General features: G+C 41.6%; 1 long non-coding RNA gene across 1 annotated transcript in view; it reads right to left on the reverse strand.

Moving 5' to 3' along the window:
- Positions 1-702: 702 nt before the first annotated feature.
- Positions 703-17,321, reverse strand: part of LOC130542199 (uncharacterized) — a 29,774-nt gene continuing 13,155 nt past the window's right edge. The window contains exon 2 of the long non-coding RNA XR_008956574.1: positions 703-5,575. This is a non-coding gene — a long non-coding RNA (uncharacterized LOC130542199). The remainder of the gene's footprint in view (positions 5,576-17,321) is intronic.

Below are 17,321 nucleotides of genomic sequence, written 5' to 3' on the forward strand. Positions count from 1 at the left end.
AGGTAGGGCCGACCTTGGTGGCGCCATTCGACAGATCAGAAAACTGGACCCAGAATGGTGAGGGCTGGCCCACAGTTCTACACTTGACACAAGGCCACATACATACAGGAAAACAAGGAAATCTTAGGTCTTCTCTAGTGGCTAAGCAGCCCCCCACGTCTTTTTATAAGACCCCACGTACATATATAAATCATTTTGGTATTTAATGTTACTAAGTCCCATTCCCGTGAACCACAGCCCAAGGTTATAGTCCCTTGAAATTGCTTTATTAATCATTGTGTTTATGGGGGCGCCTGGGTGGCACAGCTGTTAAGCATCTGCCTTCGGCTCAGGGCGTGACCCCGGCGTTATGGGATCGAGCCCCACATCAGGCTCCTCTGCTGGGAGCCTGCTTCTTCCTCTCCCACTCCCCCTGCTTGTGTTCCCTCTCTCGCTGGCTGTCTCTATCTCTGTCAAATAAATAAATAAAATCTTAAAAAAAAAAATCATTGTGTTTATGAAGCCTTGGAGAAAATCTCCATGGTGATACTCTGAGTCTTTGATATGCTCCAAATTGTCTTGTAATTATGCTGAGGTTGGCTGACAGTGATCAAGTCAATGAACTAATGATTGTCTGAGAAAGAACATTTGGATCTTTTCTTCTCATCCAGTTGCCAGTGTCTTTGGTGTTCAGGCAAGTAGATGTCACATGGCTTTCTTAAATTGGCCTGATATCGAATGGCTGTTGTTCTCTGACATATGCAGAGATCATCAAAAATTCTAGAGCTCTGATTTATCCCTGAGGAATTTTTACTCCTTGTACAATAACCAGAAAGTGTTTAGGACTCAAACTGTTAAATGGGCATGGCCCCATCTTTCGGAAGTTTGCACGGTGCTATTTTTATAGATGTTCTCCCCAGTTCCCACCTTAATTCAGATCTAGGAAATGAAACTGTATTTCCTCCATTTCCCTCCTCCCTGCACGGTTGACTTGAACTGTGAGCCCACAGATATGCTCTACCAGTCGACGCATGAGTTGTTTATCACCCCAACCAGGAGATGTGATGATTACCTGTTTTTGCTGGCTGTAGATAATCATCAGTGTATGGGGAGATGGTCCGTAGATCGGGCACATCTTACCGTTGCCTTGAATCACCCAGTGGGGCCTACTTCCTTCAGGAAAGGCCGCACCCGTCTCATGCAGCCCCCACAGAAGCAGCTGCAACATGCGTCATGATACAAGTTGATTTCCCACACACCAGACAAACAGCACTGCTCTGCTCTTGCTCCAAAACTAAAACCCTTAGCCCATATGACTGTCCCGACTGAAACAAAACCAATGAAGCGGGGCGCCTGGGTGGCACAGTCGGTTAAGCATCTGCCTTTGGCTCAGGTCATGGTCCCAGGATCCTGGGATTGAGCCCTGCGCTAGGCTCCCTGCTCAACGGTGAGCCTGCTTCTACCTCTCCCCGATGCTTGTCCTCACTCTCTCTCACTCTCTCTCTCAAATAAATTAATAAAGTCTTAAAAAAGAATGAAGAACGCTGCTACAGTTTCAGGTAAAACCAATAATAGTAATAACAACAAAACAAAAACCTTCCACTTACATTAATCAAGCTTCCCTTGGCTCACCTATGTTGAACTGTTGGTGCCGTTTCAGCAAATCTGAATTTCGGAAGAATTTTAGCAAGTGCCTATTCCCATCTTCCAGTTAGCACGGAAGCACCCTCCCTTTCTACATACATCCACTGGCAGAGAGTCCATTTCTGAAAAGCTCCAAAGGAGGATAATCAAAAGGAAAATCCTTTCTCTCCCTGGACCTTATAAGTGTTCCTTTCAGATACATTCAGAAGTAAAAGGAGAGTGAACTACAGGACTCAAGAAGGGGCCATTTCTGCGCAATGACAACACGGCAGACAAAAGTTGATACATGTGATCAATCTTATCAATTGTGAAGAGCGAAGTCCTACAGAAGCAGACTTGGCAAACCCCCACACTGACCCTTTCACGTGCTCGGTGAGCATCTGGATGCAGTTGTGGAACGTGGCATTTCGGTCTAACGCAAGCACCAAGAACACAGAGCATACACCCACATTAAGTGAACCGCTAGGGAACAGGTCCTGAAAGTCTACAAAAACCAACCACAGGACCGTAATGAAAGAAAGTGATGACAGACAAGTTATAACATACAGCCAGCCAATTTCTGAACACAGTATTTTGGCTGACTAGTCTGAGACATGGGAAGAATTATGTTGCTCAATTTACAACTTATTAAAGAGGGAGAGAAGCCGTCGATACAGATGGCTGGTTCTATATCAAAGAAGACAAGGGAGGTGAGATTACAGAGCTTCTATTGAGCAGACTGTCAAGCAGTCCTTAACTCACTTTTTTCCATACCTAATCATTAGAAAAGAATGAATTTTCAAAAGGTGAAAAACCCTGCAGTATTCTTAGTAAGCCCTGGCTTTGCTCCCTTGTTATCTGCAGAAGCCTAGGCTTGCTGATAGAATCAGCTTCATTCCTTAGGCAAGGCAGTAATTACTTTTTCACATGGTGCGTGTTCCTTGGAAGCAGTTGCCGACAACGTGCAAAATGGAATGCCTTTGGGGTGGGGGGGGGATTGGAAGTTTATGATAGTGTTTTATGCTAGTAGATGAGACCTGCCCCCACATATAACATAAAAACTACTTTTGATTTACCAAAAGAAACCTATGGTACCTTACGGACAGTCTATGAACACTTTTAACAGTAAGCCCCCAAATAGACACCAGAAGTGTCGAGTATATGAAGAAAAGAGCCCTCCTGGCCTAAATGGACTTTGAATTTGCTTTATGACTCCATAAATGAAAGTGTGTTCCCTCTTGCCTTCAGTTGATGTCACGGAAGAGCCAGAAGTCTCATGTTATAGGCATGAGTTAAGCATGCGTGCCTGATGTGGGATAATCTCACGGAGGCCTAATTTGCCTTTATCGATAGAAAGGAGAGAACTGGCTTAAAGGCTCTCCAAAATTCATTCAGTCTTTATATTCTGTGATTTTATCTTCTTGGATGAGTAACTTTACCCCCTAGCGGCGGGAAACAAAAGACATCAGAAAGCTCTCACGTGCCTTTGGTCCATCGGCGGGCTTCTGGGTAATATATTTCAGAAAAGGAGTAGGATGTTAGTCCCCTCACTTCTGTGTGGGTGTGAATTCATCATCCCACCACTATCATTTGTGACCTCAGAGAGACTCTGAAACTCCTTTTGCTTTTATTCGTTTGTAAGTGGTGATAAACTGCCTACCCGACCAGATCCCATTTCTAAAAATTAATGAGATAACATCTTACCTTGTTTATGCCATGAAAGTAAATGTTCTAAAAATGTAACTACTATTTATTTTTTAAAACAACAACATGTAAGCAACCTTTATAAGTTAAACCTTCAAAAATAATATTTTGAGTGTACTCTTGACTCATCAGTCAGTTGCCACTTTTATGTACAACCATGATCTTCCTGATTTTTTTCCCCAGAATTTACAAGCTGTTTATCAAAATAAGTCACCAGCTTGGGCCATATTTCCTTTTCTCTGCAAAAAGGATTTCACGTGGTGAGCTGGAATTTCCTTAATTTAAGATGCTTGGAAAATCTGGAATGGTCTCACTGGTTCATTTCTAGAGTGGGGGTAGACAACCAAGAGCCAAAACTTGACATTATGCCTAAAAGGTCTATTTGACATGGCAGTGATTTATATTTCAAACATGAGAAGTTAATGCCAAGCAGTTGTTCAGCACATGCAGAACCAAATTTCATAGAATATGAACTCCAGAGCTGGGAATGGCCAGATCTATTTCAGAACTGGATAAAGGGCCCAGCACATCTCCAGAATAGCTCTGTAAACAGTGGATAACCATTGGGCTTTCACCGCCATCAAAAAGTACGAAGAGTTCCATGGACATTCGCAAGACTCATTAGCAATTATTTGGTTTCTTTCCTTCTGTTTGACTGGACTCCTCAATCTATATGGGGACCCATTTACGTCAAATTCTAATATTTCAGGATAATAGATTATGTTTCTCATATTAATATCACCAAAACAAGATGAGAAGCTAGTGATGATTTTTTTTTTTTTAATCTGAAGTTAACTCTACCATAACTGTTCCTCACCTTCAAACACCGAGCCACAATTTAGACCAGCAAATGGATTCAGGCCTTCCGTGTGTATCACCTTCTGGGGGGGAATGTGCGGTTAATTTCCCACGGGTACACAAAATTGAGAAATACTTTTAGCCAGCATTATTTGTAGGAGCTAGTCAAAAAATCTCATGGCGACCCTGAGTGAACTGAGCTATTTCTGGAGCTGAAATAGAAACCTGAGACTCCCAGCATGGGGGAGCCCAGGGAGGGCTCTCCTTCAGGAGAGAGAGAACACCACGGGGCAGGGGGCCAAGCCCAAAACACCGCTGAGAACGCAGGACCCAAAAGGACACGTGAAAGGAAGAAATGTGCCATGTTGGGTCTGGCAAAGGGAAGTGATTGGCTCTGAGTCAAGTTTGTTGACACTGGGGCCATGGTGGGGATGTGCGCCCCCTCCCTGAGGACGCATCAGGAGAAGGGGGCCCCAGAGGGCAGCCGGGGCTTGCATAGGGCCCGGGAAGGGTTTCCTGACAGGCAGGGCTGTACCAGGCCGGCTCCACTCTGGGCAGGCTTAGAAAAGAGATGGAGTCCTATCCGCCCGAATGCAAGCCACGGGAGAGGACTGAAGGCCCTCGAGGGACCCCTCGCGAGCCCAGAATCTCCCCATGCTGCGGTTGGAGGAGGAGAGTAGATAATGTGAAAAAAACGCAGCGAGCTCTCAACCGACTGTTCATACCTTTCTTTTTTCTGTCAAAACGAGAACTTTTTTTTTTTCCTGTGCTGAGAGGATGTGTATCCTGAGGAAATTATTATTTTCTATTTGCTCTTGATAAAAATAGTGCTAACCACTTCTGGGGTTTTAGCAGAAGCCCTGGTGGGGATGATGGAAGGCTTTGTGAGAGGCGGCCACAGCTCGATTGTGAGTCCTCCAAGGAGTGTTTCATGAAGGGAGGCATGAGGCGCGGGGCCGCTCCAGGCCAGTTTGCAAAGCCCCTTAGGATGTGTACCTGTGTGCTTCTGGAAAAGGAAAGGAAAAGGGAAAGGAAAGAAGAGGAGAGGAGAGGAGAGGAGAGGGGAGGGGAGGGGAGGGGAGGGGAGGGGAGGGGAGAGGAGAGGAGAGGAGAGGAGAGGAGAGGAGAGGAGAGGAGAGGAAGAGAGAAAATAAAAGAAAAAAGAAAAAAGAAAAAGAAAAAGAAAGAAAGAAAAGAAAAGAAAAAAGAAAAGAGGAAATTTGACTTTTCACCTGGCGGGTACTGGAGGGATTGGGTCGCTGCTGGTCCACAGCACTCTGAGGTCTGAGCAAATGCAAAAGAAGACTCTTCAGGCTGCCCTCGCTCTCAGTGGGGGTGCTTCTAAGAAAGTTGCACGTGTTTCTTATAAGCTTCCAGAAAAGAATTGTGTAGAGTTGTATTGCATCAAAACATGTGGTTTTCACACATACTGCTGTAGACATCACAGGATTTGGGCACTTTGCAGGAACATCTTGGGAGAAAGACCAAGAAAGAAATTTGAATCCCTCCACAGACTTTTCTTCCCATTAAGATTAATCTTCGCCCAGATGTGATCTGCCCCAATCTCGCTATTCCCATGCCTTAGACCAGTTGTGCTATCATTTGTTAAATAAAAATGGAGACCCGCCTGTGAAACTCACTACGGCCATTCCAATAAGTAAGGACAGGAATCCATTTTGTCTCTTTTAAAATGTAGAGTTAATAGTAACTTCAAGATTGTTTCTACAGCCTTTTTGAGGGAAGCTGAAGCAAGTGTCCTTAGGGAGTGATTATCTCGTCTCTCTTGGTTGTTCTTTAGGGTACAATATGTAGTTTTCCCCTGGCAGCTGGAAAATTATGTCGTGGCAGGAAGGACATCATTCTGCCTGTCTTGAAAGGCTTTTCCCAAGGGATCTCAAGCTGAGGCTGTGTTGATAAAATATACATAGAGAAGAGATCGATCTTTCTTTCTTACTTCCTTTCTTTCTTTCTTTTAACTTTTTGGTTACACATCTTTGGAAGGAAACTAAAGATAGAAATGAAATGGAGAAGAAAACTAAATACCTAATTTGACTTAGACAGCCTCTGCCCACGTAATGAATGGACTAAATCATGGCAATGTCTACATAACTCTTTCAACTTCAAATGGAAATTGGTCCATTTGTAGATTGGGGCATCCGTTGGCAAATAAACCAGTTGAACTTCTTCAAAAGTATATATGAACATACATCTGAAACCTATAGTTGGGAGCGGATTGATGAAACCCCCAAGGAAACTAAGTTGTCCTGCCTTCATAGGCCTTCCTGACTCTCCGAAGCTGTGTTTCAGAAGCTCTTTCATCCCTCCCTACTAGCGAGCTTCACTGTTGTACTTATTGTGTTTACTGACAACCACAAACCACTTCAAGGTCCCATCCCTACAGTCACTTACATTGCAGGTGGTTTTGAAGAGTCGTTCTAATCACTCTCCATGAAGGAGGATAGCACCCAGTTAACTATGACTAGAGCCCTCTGTGAACAGACCAGGCTTTAGAAAGGAGCTCAACAAAACAAATTCTTAGCACTTTTTGGACAAGTGAATTCCTCTGGCATAAACTATTCCCTTTCCAACCTCTGAGATCCTGGAATAAGTAAAGAAAAGTGTATAGACATTGTTCTCCAGTACATTTGTGCCTGAACTTCAACCTACCATGTCTGAGCTGTATGACTTAAAACAAATTGTTTACTTTCTTTGAGCCTCAGATTCCTCATCTGTAAAATGAGTATTCTAGTCTTTTCCTTACACGGGCACTGCGAAGATCAATTGAGATGATATACTTGAGGCACGTGGTGCAAAGTAGGCATGTAGTGCTGTTGTTGTTGTCCTTTGGTCCGTTAGTAAGGACATGCCCCAACCCTAAACTTATACAAAGACTCTTAGAAGAAAATTGGAAAGACTCACAAGAATACAAAGGGAGGATAGATCCAAACAGTAACACACTAGACTGCACAACCTCCAAAGAGTTAGTCCATCTTTCCATCTATCTTCTTGACCTCTTTCTCTTACCTCCCGGATCGTCTACATGGGTTCCCAGATGCAGAAACTAGTTTAAATTCTGAAACTTACAACCCTCATCAAATGATTCAAATGTTCTGTTCTCTCTTTCCGGAAGAGTTCAGAGTGGCAGTGACCACAGGCTCTCCTAACCAGTTCCCACATTACTGCCTTTCTCATTCTCTTAAAAAGAAAAAAAATTGACCCTTTGGCCTGATCCAACTGGAAGGCTATTGAAACTTCCTGGGCCAGGGTCGCCTGGGGTCAGGTACATTTATAGCCATTCCCTCCTCTGAAGCTTCCTGGGAATTTTAGAAACCTCCCTGATCCATGGTAATGAGCCTAACTTCCCATTTCCTAAAGGACCATGGAATTTGAGCTTTACCCAATATCCAGCAAGTCTGCATTATTCTCCCTGCACTTTTCCTTTCGACTCTATCAATTTATCATTTGATAAATTGACATCACCATTTGATAATCTGAGAATTTGTTAAATCCTCCATTTCTACAAAATATTTCCCATTGATTAAATCTGCTCATTAAAACCAAGTCCTTTTTCAGGAAGGGCTCTACTAAGAATTTATTGATAAGTCTTCAAAGTAGTTTAAGTCTCTAAAGTATATTTATTGAACACATACTTCATAGCAGACATGGTTCTAAGAGCATCACCTCAATTTCTCTTCCTAGCACTCCTATGAAACAAGTACTCTTGATGCAGATGAGGGAAACTGAGATCTGGAAGGTCACAAAGGTACCTAAACTCCACCACCTGATATCAGAGCCTGAACTCCCTCTGCTATCCTCCCCTGCAGGTACTAACCCAAGCTGTGTCTTCTGCTGCTTGAGTGAGCTCCACATTGGTATTTCAGAGAAACTAAAGTCAACCATGAATAATACTGACACAAAACTGAAGAAAATTCTAGAACTGTCAGGAAAAAAAAAAAAAGGCTGTCTTTCTGTTTGAGCCAAATCACCATAATGTCTGTTTCCAAAATCCAATAGGTCTTCCACAAAGTTGAATGGGTCCTATAGGAATTTAAAACCATGATTAGGAGCAAACCACTAAAGCCATTTCCCTTTGCTGTGGCAGCTATTTAATTATGGAGCACAGATTTTGTCTTGAACTACAAGGGACAACTTGGGAGAAAACTAGCATGGGAATCATAGAGAGGAAATCTTAAGTTTCTATTGAGCGCAAGAAGCAGTTTCAAAAACATCTCCTGAACTCTTAGTCTTCACAGACCTCCTCTATTTCTTGCTGGCTGGCCAGCTGTGGTCTGAGTGCCCTCCTCTTCAGCTACATATACTTTCTAGCAAAGTGCCAGTGCAGGTGCCTGGAATCTTGTGACAATGACCAGCACAACCAGAGCATCAAGGACATTTCTGATGTGCTGAATGTCACCTATGCCAGAAGACATTGCTTGATTTTCATAAATAATGGATGTTTATTTTAAACAAACTGCTCATTTGCAATGTTGAACTTGAGTTTAAAACAGTGCTAGCTATCAGTTTGCCTCCAGCTAATTAGAAATCCACTCCCAAATGTCCTCATACCTTCAAGGACAATGCTAGTAGGACTAAGTTTGAGGTCTGCCATATGTGTGCAGTTTAAGAGTATGAGGTTTTTCCCTTCTCATTCTACAATTAATGTACATTCATTGTAGGAAATTTGTAAAGTAGCAAACATACCAGTCATAAATTCCATCATCCATATTGTACACATGTGTTGGTGAAACTAAGCCCAGTGTTTTTCATATATATCTCGGACTACATAGTACAAGTTATTTAGTAACAATCCAATCTGCTATTAACAAATTAGAGCATGTTGTGAATATTTTCCCATGTTATTAAATAGTCTTCTACTTTGTCATTTCCATGACTGACCTATATCCTACCACAAGGGCATACCATAACTTTACCCCACAAGCTCATGATTAATGTATGTATTGTTGTATTACAAATTATCTAAAACTTTGTGGCTTAAAGGAGCAAGTATTTATTGCCTCACCATTGCTTTGGGTCAGAAATCTGGGCACAGCTTCACTGGGTTTTCTGACTTAGGGTCTGTCACAAGGCTACAGTCCAGGTCTTGGCTGGGGCTGTAGTCATCTCAAGGCTCAAACGGAATGCTCTCCTTCCACGCTTATTCACCTGGCTATTGGCAGGCTTCAAGTCCTCACTTACCTTTTTTTTTTTTTTATGATTTATTTTCACTGTTTTTATTTAAAAGTCCTCACTAACTTTTGACTGACAACATAGATTCCTTGCGATGTGGCCTCTCCATAAGATGTGTCACAATGTAGTAACTGGCTTCTAGGGCCAAGGTTCCAAGAGGAAGAATGTGAGAGAGGACACCCACATGGATGTCACAGTCTTTTTGTACCCTAATCTAGGAAGTTCTATACCATCACTTTAACCAGACTCTATATGTCAGAAGTTAGTTACTGCATCTAGCCCACACTCAAGTGGACAGAATCACAAAACGGCACGAATTCATAAGACAGGGATCATTTAGGAGCATCTTAGAATGACTATCCCAGTGGACATTCAGGAACACATGCATACACACAGTTCAAATATTAATAGAGAAATATTTGTAAAATATCCTAGAGAAAATGATCAGTTGAAATTTTCAAGACTCGATGTTTCAATCATTGAGTAAAAGCAAGCAAAGTTTGTCTTGGCAAATTTTTCATGTCAGCTCTGAATGTGCACCAGAAAAATCACCTCTGAAATAGGTAATTTGTGAACATTTTGCCAGTGTGGTGTTGGATTTAAAGAAGCAAGGTCTACATCAATTCACTTTCATCTTCTTCCTAAACAAAGCATTCATCACCCCAGTCCCCAGCTCGTCTTCATCAGGCCGTCATAGTGACGGGAGAAGAGCCAAACTCCTCAGCCAGCAGTTCCTCATCCACAGCCCAAACACTGGCAGTTTTCCAGTCTCCTCACTGCGCAGTCTCTCTGGTCTGCCCACAATCTTAAAGAGTGCTTTTGTATTCCCTTCTTTTCCACCTCTCTGAATCCTATCCATCCTTCTAAGTTCAGCCCAAATTAAGACAAACCTCCTTCCTCCCTCTCTGTGACAGTCCCCACCATTGTCCTGGCAATCACTTGAGTCTCTGCTATGGTTAGAGGGATCCAGAATTGAAAAGAATGAGAGAGTAAGATTCAAGACAGGGAATGGAGCCGCATAAAGAGAAACCATAACATCTACACCAACAATTGCCACAAATGCAGCAATGGCAGCAGGCCCAGAGACACTTTGAAGGCGCACTGAGGTAATGAAGGGCTTGAGAGGGCCTCATATCAAATATTAGGGAACATTGAGTAAGACTCAAGAATTAGGAAAGCAAAAATCTAAGAACACAATATTCAGAGCTAAGGCCAAGATGTCAACCTGGAGTGAATGGTGATCAGTGAGGGACAGCTAACCCCAGTCATAATGAAGAAGAACTGCTAGTTTCAAAAACAAACAAACAAACAAACAAAAAAAAAAAACCAAAACATTCTTTTGAATGTCTTTTGGACATCACATATGTAAGCAGCCAGGCATTGCTATAGAGTCCAGCCACATAGATGTTTGGCTGTTCTCATACACTTTTTTTAAAAATTGCTAGGTGAAAAATCCCCATTGAATCCAAAACAGTGAGTATGGCCCAGGAGTCTGGGTGCAGAGACATGGGTTGCATAACCAGCCTCCAAGCCCCCCATCCCCCGTTCCTCTAGCAGTGGGACTCCATTAATATTGAGGCACAACTGACCGTACTAGGCAATTAGAAGGAAGTAAACGAGGCAGCTTCTCAGTCTCTCTATCACTTGGAAAGACAGCAACCACTCAAGTGCTGCTTTGGTGCAAAAATGGGAAGCAGATTGACTGCTCTTCAGTCCCTGGACATGCAAGAACACTGGGATTAATCCTAGGACTGCAGAATTACTAGAGATGGCCCCCACATCTCAATGGTCTTTATCCTGAAGACCTTTTAGAAACTGCAACAGCTAGGGGGCAGAGTTCTCCATCCTGCATGTATCTCTTGCCTGCTCTCTATGCTTATAGCAATTGATGGGGGGCCGTGAGAAAAGCAAGGAGAAGATAGTCCTTGTCCTCACAGTGCTTTCAATCTGGCCGGTGAAAAGAAACACGCTCACCTTAAAAAAGAAGTGGCATATGCTGCAGTGTATGATTAAGTACCAAATGAGGAGGTGATCAATCAACAGCGTGTCAGACTATGAATCTGCACGCTGGCCTGCCCGCTACAGCCCAGTGCACAATGACATGAGTCAGGATGCAGGGGGACTGCGGGTAAAAATGACTCAAGGCACTTAGATGTATATAACCAACCCAGAAAAGCAGCTATATCAGGGAAGGGGGACAATGCAGGAGGGGGAGCCCCCGGTTCCTTTCTGCCTCCTGCCTAGACTTCCCCTCCCTGCCGCCCTTTATGAAGAAGGATCCTTGCATCTCTTCCCATCCCCCCACCTCATTATAGGGAAGAGGTGTATTTGGGTTCTTTTTCACTTTTTCTCAGCACATTTCAGTTCTGCTTTTTGGCTTGTTCTATCTCAAGCTCATTAAACATGATTTAAAATATTTTACCTTACTTCTTTATTCATTTAGTTCTTTAAAGTTTCCCTTCCCCACTTGTGTTTTATTATCACCTCTGCATTCTAATCATGTTCCCAGCTGCAAATATCCTCACACAACCTTGTTTTAGCAATAGATTTCTTTTTCTTTTATCTTCTAATTGGAATTTACCTTCAAAACCTTCCAAGGCTCCTTCCTGCAGACTCCCCATTTTATTATCAGCCTTCCCTATAATTCACACCCTCTCATGTCCAAACTCCCTCCCTTCAGGAAGCCAAACACTAGTGTTTTCGTTAGGTTTCTCTCTATTCAGTTACTCATTTCTTAGAAAGACCTGTATAAGAACCTGAAATTCACCATAAAATGCTCAGCTTAAGTTGTAATGGAAACCAGCTAATTTCTATAGAATGAACTAAGAGTTCACCTTGATTCTACCATATAACAGCCATCTACAAAGGAGGGTTGAAGGCAGAAAGAACAGAGAAAAAGAAACTATACTTGATTATAATGGTGCCTTATGTGGTTTTTTCCCCCTAAATAAGAAACTAAAAATAGAAAATTTGTTCCATAATTTGCTAGTGAGCAGTGTCCAGATGGCAAGGAACAATTGACTATTTAACTCTGTACAAAAAGAAAGCCAAGTGTGAGCATGTCAGTCCATGACTCGAGAAAAGGCCACAGATGACTGTCCCCGGCTACAGGCTATCCAAAAAACAAGGAGGAACTTGTCCCTGCCAGGACCAGCCAAGTGCCTTCCAGGAGCAGTGATTGCCAAGACAGGCTGTAAAGGCAACAAAGAGGGAGTTGATCCTTCTCAGTTATTTTTTTCAAATTTTCCCACCCCTGAGAAAATGGGCCAAGGATCTATCCTGAAGAGGCAACTGCTGCATTTAAAATTGATATTCTAGAATTAATATTCAGTAGGGTGGAGGTGGGAGGAACAAGCCTATGCAGTAACTTCTGAGAAATTTGTGGACGTGGGGAATGGATGGACCTAAGTACTAACTAAATCTGCAGTTAAGCTTAACCAGAACTGAGATAGAGTCTCATCATTTGAGATTCCATAGTCTATAATCAGGACTCAAGGCAATTTGACACAAAATAATCAGCAGCTTGATATTCTTTAACCATTATAAACAATCTCCCTTTAATAATTATGTGAATTCAGAAAGCAAATAGAGCATTGAAATGTGTAAAGGTCATAGAAAGAAATCCATTTGTATTCTCAGTGGAGGAGCAAAAAGCCCCAGATTCGTGGTAAACAGCTCAGTTGAATGGTGATGTCATCCATCTTGGAAAGTCTTGGAAAGTCTCCTGAACTAAACTGTAGGGCCACCATATCTAAGAGGAGCACTTACATTTTTATAACCACCCTCACCTAGCCTCTGTCAATGTCATGGAATTAGCATATGGCGTCAGTCTTCCAGAAATCTGTAGTCAGCTGTTTAGAACCCCTTTCGTGACCATTAGAGTCATAGAGAAGGCCCTTACATATAGTGGCTGTTTAATAAACAAGCATGAATGACTAGATTCTTCACCAATGTCATGAACTAGTCAATATTTGGTTTTGTCCCTATGTAGCTATATTTTGCTTGAATGTGCTAAGGGTTCTAATGAATGCAATTACTCCACCAAAGTCTACAATTCTGTGAGCAATTACTCCACCAGAGTCTACAATTCTGTGAGCTAAAAACACATCTTATGGTTGGACAGTAAGGGGACCAAACACAGAATCAGAAGAATGACCACTGCAAGGACTGAGAGGAAGTCCAGTCTAAGAAGCAGAGCTTGTGTACTAAAGGCAATGAGCAAGGAGCACTGTCTACACAGGCAGTTGGCAATGAGATCCAAGACAAAGAAGGGGGTGTCCTGAGATTTAAAAAACTCAGGGTGATAATTCCTATGCCTGACCATCATGAAAATAAAAAGCATGTTGTAGACTGGGAGAAAATCATTCGCAAAACATATTCGATATAAAACTTGTAGCTGGACTTTAGAAAAACTCTTATAATTCAATAATAAGTCAAACAACCCAATTTGAACAAGCAAAACAAAGATATACAGATGGCATTGAGGTACATGAAGAGATACTCATTAGTCATCAGGGAAATGCAAATTAAAACCACAAGGAGATACCGCTGGGTACCAGTAGGTACTCAAACGGCTAAAATTAAAGACTGACCCGCAAAGTGTTGGCAAAAATGTGGAGAAACTGAAACTGTCACATACTGCTGGCAGGAATGTAAAATGGTAAAACCACTTTGGAAAACCGTTTAAGCAGTTTCTTACATAGTTAAACATACACCTACCCAACCGTTTAACCTAGCCATCCACCTCCTAGGTTGAGAACTATAATCATATAATCACACAAAGACTTGTAGACCAATGTTCATAGTAGCTTTCTTTGTGATAACCCAAACCAGAAACGTCAAATGTCCATCAATAGCTCAATGCATAAACAATCGGAGTACATTCCTGAAGTGGTAAACTATACCACAAGAAGGAACAGATTACTGACATATGTCCTGAGTATAGGGTAATATTGTATGATTCACTTATAGAAAATTCTAGAAACGACAAACTTATCTGTAGTGATATAAAGCAGATCAGTGGTTGCTTAAAGGTGGGGAAATGGTCGCTTAAAGGTGGGGAACAGATTACTGACATATGTCCTGAGTATAGGGTAATATTGTATGATTCACTTATAGAAAATTCTAGAAACTACAAACTTATCTGTAGTGATATAAAGCAGATCAGTGGTTGCTTAAAGGTGGGGAAGGGGTGAGAGGAGGCAAAAGGAAAAGGTTTTGAGGGGCACCAGGAATCTCTGGGGGGCAACGAAAATGTTCCTTATCTTGGCTGTGCTGATGGGTCCATGAGCTATACATATGTCAAAATTCATCAAATTTACACTTTATACATATGCAGTTTCTTGTGCTTCAATTGTACATCAAAATGGCATAAAAAAAGAAACACCTCATCTTCAGACACTCCATTATTAAACAAGAATTGTAGTTCTATTTTAATTCAAATGTTTCGGTGTATACCCACAAGAAATGTGAAATCATAATTGAGACACCAAAAAAAAAAAAATAGTCACATTAACCTACTACAGCACAGACAATAGGAACATCTGAACATGTATGTTTAAAGGATGAATTAGACAAAAGGAGTATTCTGATGGAGCAGGATACAAAAAAAAATTGGTTGACAAGAGTCCAGAAAAATGTCTTAAAATATGAATACCTGAGTTAAAACTTCAGTCCCACTGGTTGCTAGCCTAAGGGACTGCAATCAATTTCAATACTTGTGAGCTTAAAGAATTTTTATAAAATGTATAAAAGAATAATACTAAAAATATCAACAACATAGGTGGTATGAGGATGAAATGAGAAAAAATATGTGGAAGTTGTTACAGAACTATAAAGCACAGAAGAATTAACAGCTGTATTCTGATGATAATAAGTAGCGCATGCCAGGCAGCGTCCCGAGAGCTTTTTACTCATGCACTCTTGCCAACAGCCCTGGGAAGTGAGTATGGTGACTCTCCACACTGCAGATCAGTGTACAGGGCTTTGGAGAGTTGGGACAATTTGCTCGTGGGCACATATCTAGCACATTGTGGGGCTGTGATTTTCCCCAGGTCTCTCCAATTCCACAGCCCTTAATTGTGAGTGTTGCATAATCATGCCTTCTCCTGTGTGTGATTTATGCAAGAAGGGAATCCAAGTGCGTAAGTAGATGCGTCCACACCCTGGGAGGCCAGATTCTGCACTGCATTGGTTTCCTTAAGCTCTGTGGAATGTGATGTTGGCTCGAACTTACGAAGTGCTTCACTGCAAGTACACATGGTATAAGGCGGAATTTTGAATCCCTACCCTATACAGATGGGTGGGTAGAAACCATCCCCACTAACAGAACAGAGAATGACGTCCTTATTTAAAATAAATTTTAAAAAAAAAGCAATATGTGTGCATGCTTGTTCCTAAGTGCATAGCAGCCATTTTCACTACCCAAACTAATAGGCCCAGATTAGAGAGTGGCTTCCCAGAGAGCACAGCTGGATGGGCTAGCAAAGGCATAGGGAGCAAGGTTTTCTTCTCCCACACCTGGTTTATCACGCACTTCATTAGACTTTCCTGTGTCATTCGCCCATTTCTTTTCCTGCCCATTCTCCTATTATTTCTGCTTTTTTGAAAACCTTTCAATTCTCCTCTTCTGCTTCCTATTGTACTTAACACTGGCCACTCATTGATGGTTTAATTAAATGTGTCTGATATTTTGCACTAGCCAATGAAATTGTCTTATAAAAATAAAATGGAGAAATGAGAATGAATAGTAGCTTAAAATGATATCCAGCCAACTTTCAATTTCCCCATTACACTGGCAGAAACAGTGAACACGATTACAAGAAGAGACCTCAATGAAATCATCAAAAATACTACTGTAACCTTCTCTCCAATCACCTGCTTAAGTAATAATACTTATTCTATTAGACTAGCACTTAGTGAGTTTCAAAATGTGCAAACAAATCATAAAGGGTAAAGAGACAAGCCGAGCAAAAGGAGAAATAAGATAAACTATATGTTATACTATGCCATGTATAGGATATAGCTCATACATTATGTGTAATGTATAGTTATATGTTGTTTATTATGATGATTATATTGTATACATTATATATTAATGTGTGACATATGCATCATGCTCTAGAATAAACTGAATTAGGCATCAAATGTGTGTGTAATATTTATTTATATGATTTAGTCTGAAGAGCAAAACCTCATCATAAAGATCCTTATTGAATTTCATTGATTTGTTTTTAAAATCATGTATCCAGGTATATATGTTCCAATGTGCCTCTCTATTGTAACAGAAAAAAAAAATTTCTATTATCATAAAGGAATCGTGCTCTGTATGTTTCAATCCAGATCTTTACTGTATCCTATATAACATTATTCATTATTTTGCATAATTTTCTAGAGGAAAAAATTTAAATGCAAGAATTTGATCTCAGGACAGCCTGCTTGCTCTTTCCCTAACTATGTACCCTACTGCACATGAACCCCTATATCTTATGGAGCTGCCTCCCTTGGGAAGACGATCAGAGTGCCCCCAAAGTACATAGAGGCAGATATTCAGGCTCATCTCCATAGCATAAAGGAAGTTGAAATATGGATTAATTATTTAAACAAGCCCAATTTTATTTGCACTTGCTTGAGAATTTTACCTTCAAGGGTGCTGAGTTTTCAGCTTGAGTTAAATTTAAGTTTCTGTGTATTTTTAGATATCCAGCATTAAGAAGACCCCTTTGTGTATCTGGGGAACTCCCCAGTTACGTGTTGATGAGAAACAGGACTAGCTCGCACTTTAAAACTAGCAGGGGCAAATTTCCCCTTTCTCCACCTCCTAGCCACATGATACGAGCCTGTGGCCTGAGCTTGGCCAACTGAGTTTTAAAATTGAAGTCAGTGATCAGAATGGAGCAGGGAAGCAGCAGCTCAGGCAGGGGCAGGGGCCACAGGCACGGTTTTGGTGGGGCTTCAGGGCAGCGCCAGTGGGTGGAATGGCAGTGGTGAGGCAGAGGGAGCCTACCTGGCTTGCACTGGGCATGGCCTTG

Source organism: Ursus arctos, unplaced genomic scaffold (genome assembly GCF_023065955.2).
Source record: "Ursus arctos isolate Adak ecotype North America unplaced genomic scaffold, UrsArc2.0 scaffold_30, whole genome shotgun sequence".
Taxonomy (NCBI): Eukaryota; Metazoa; Chordata; class Mammalia; order Carnivora; family Ursidae; genus Ursus; species Ursus arctos.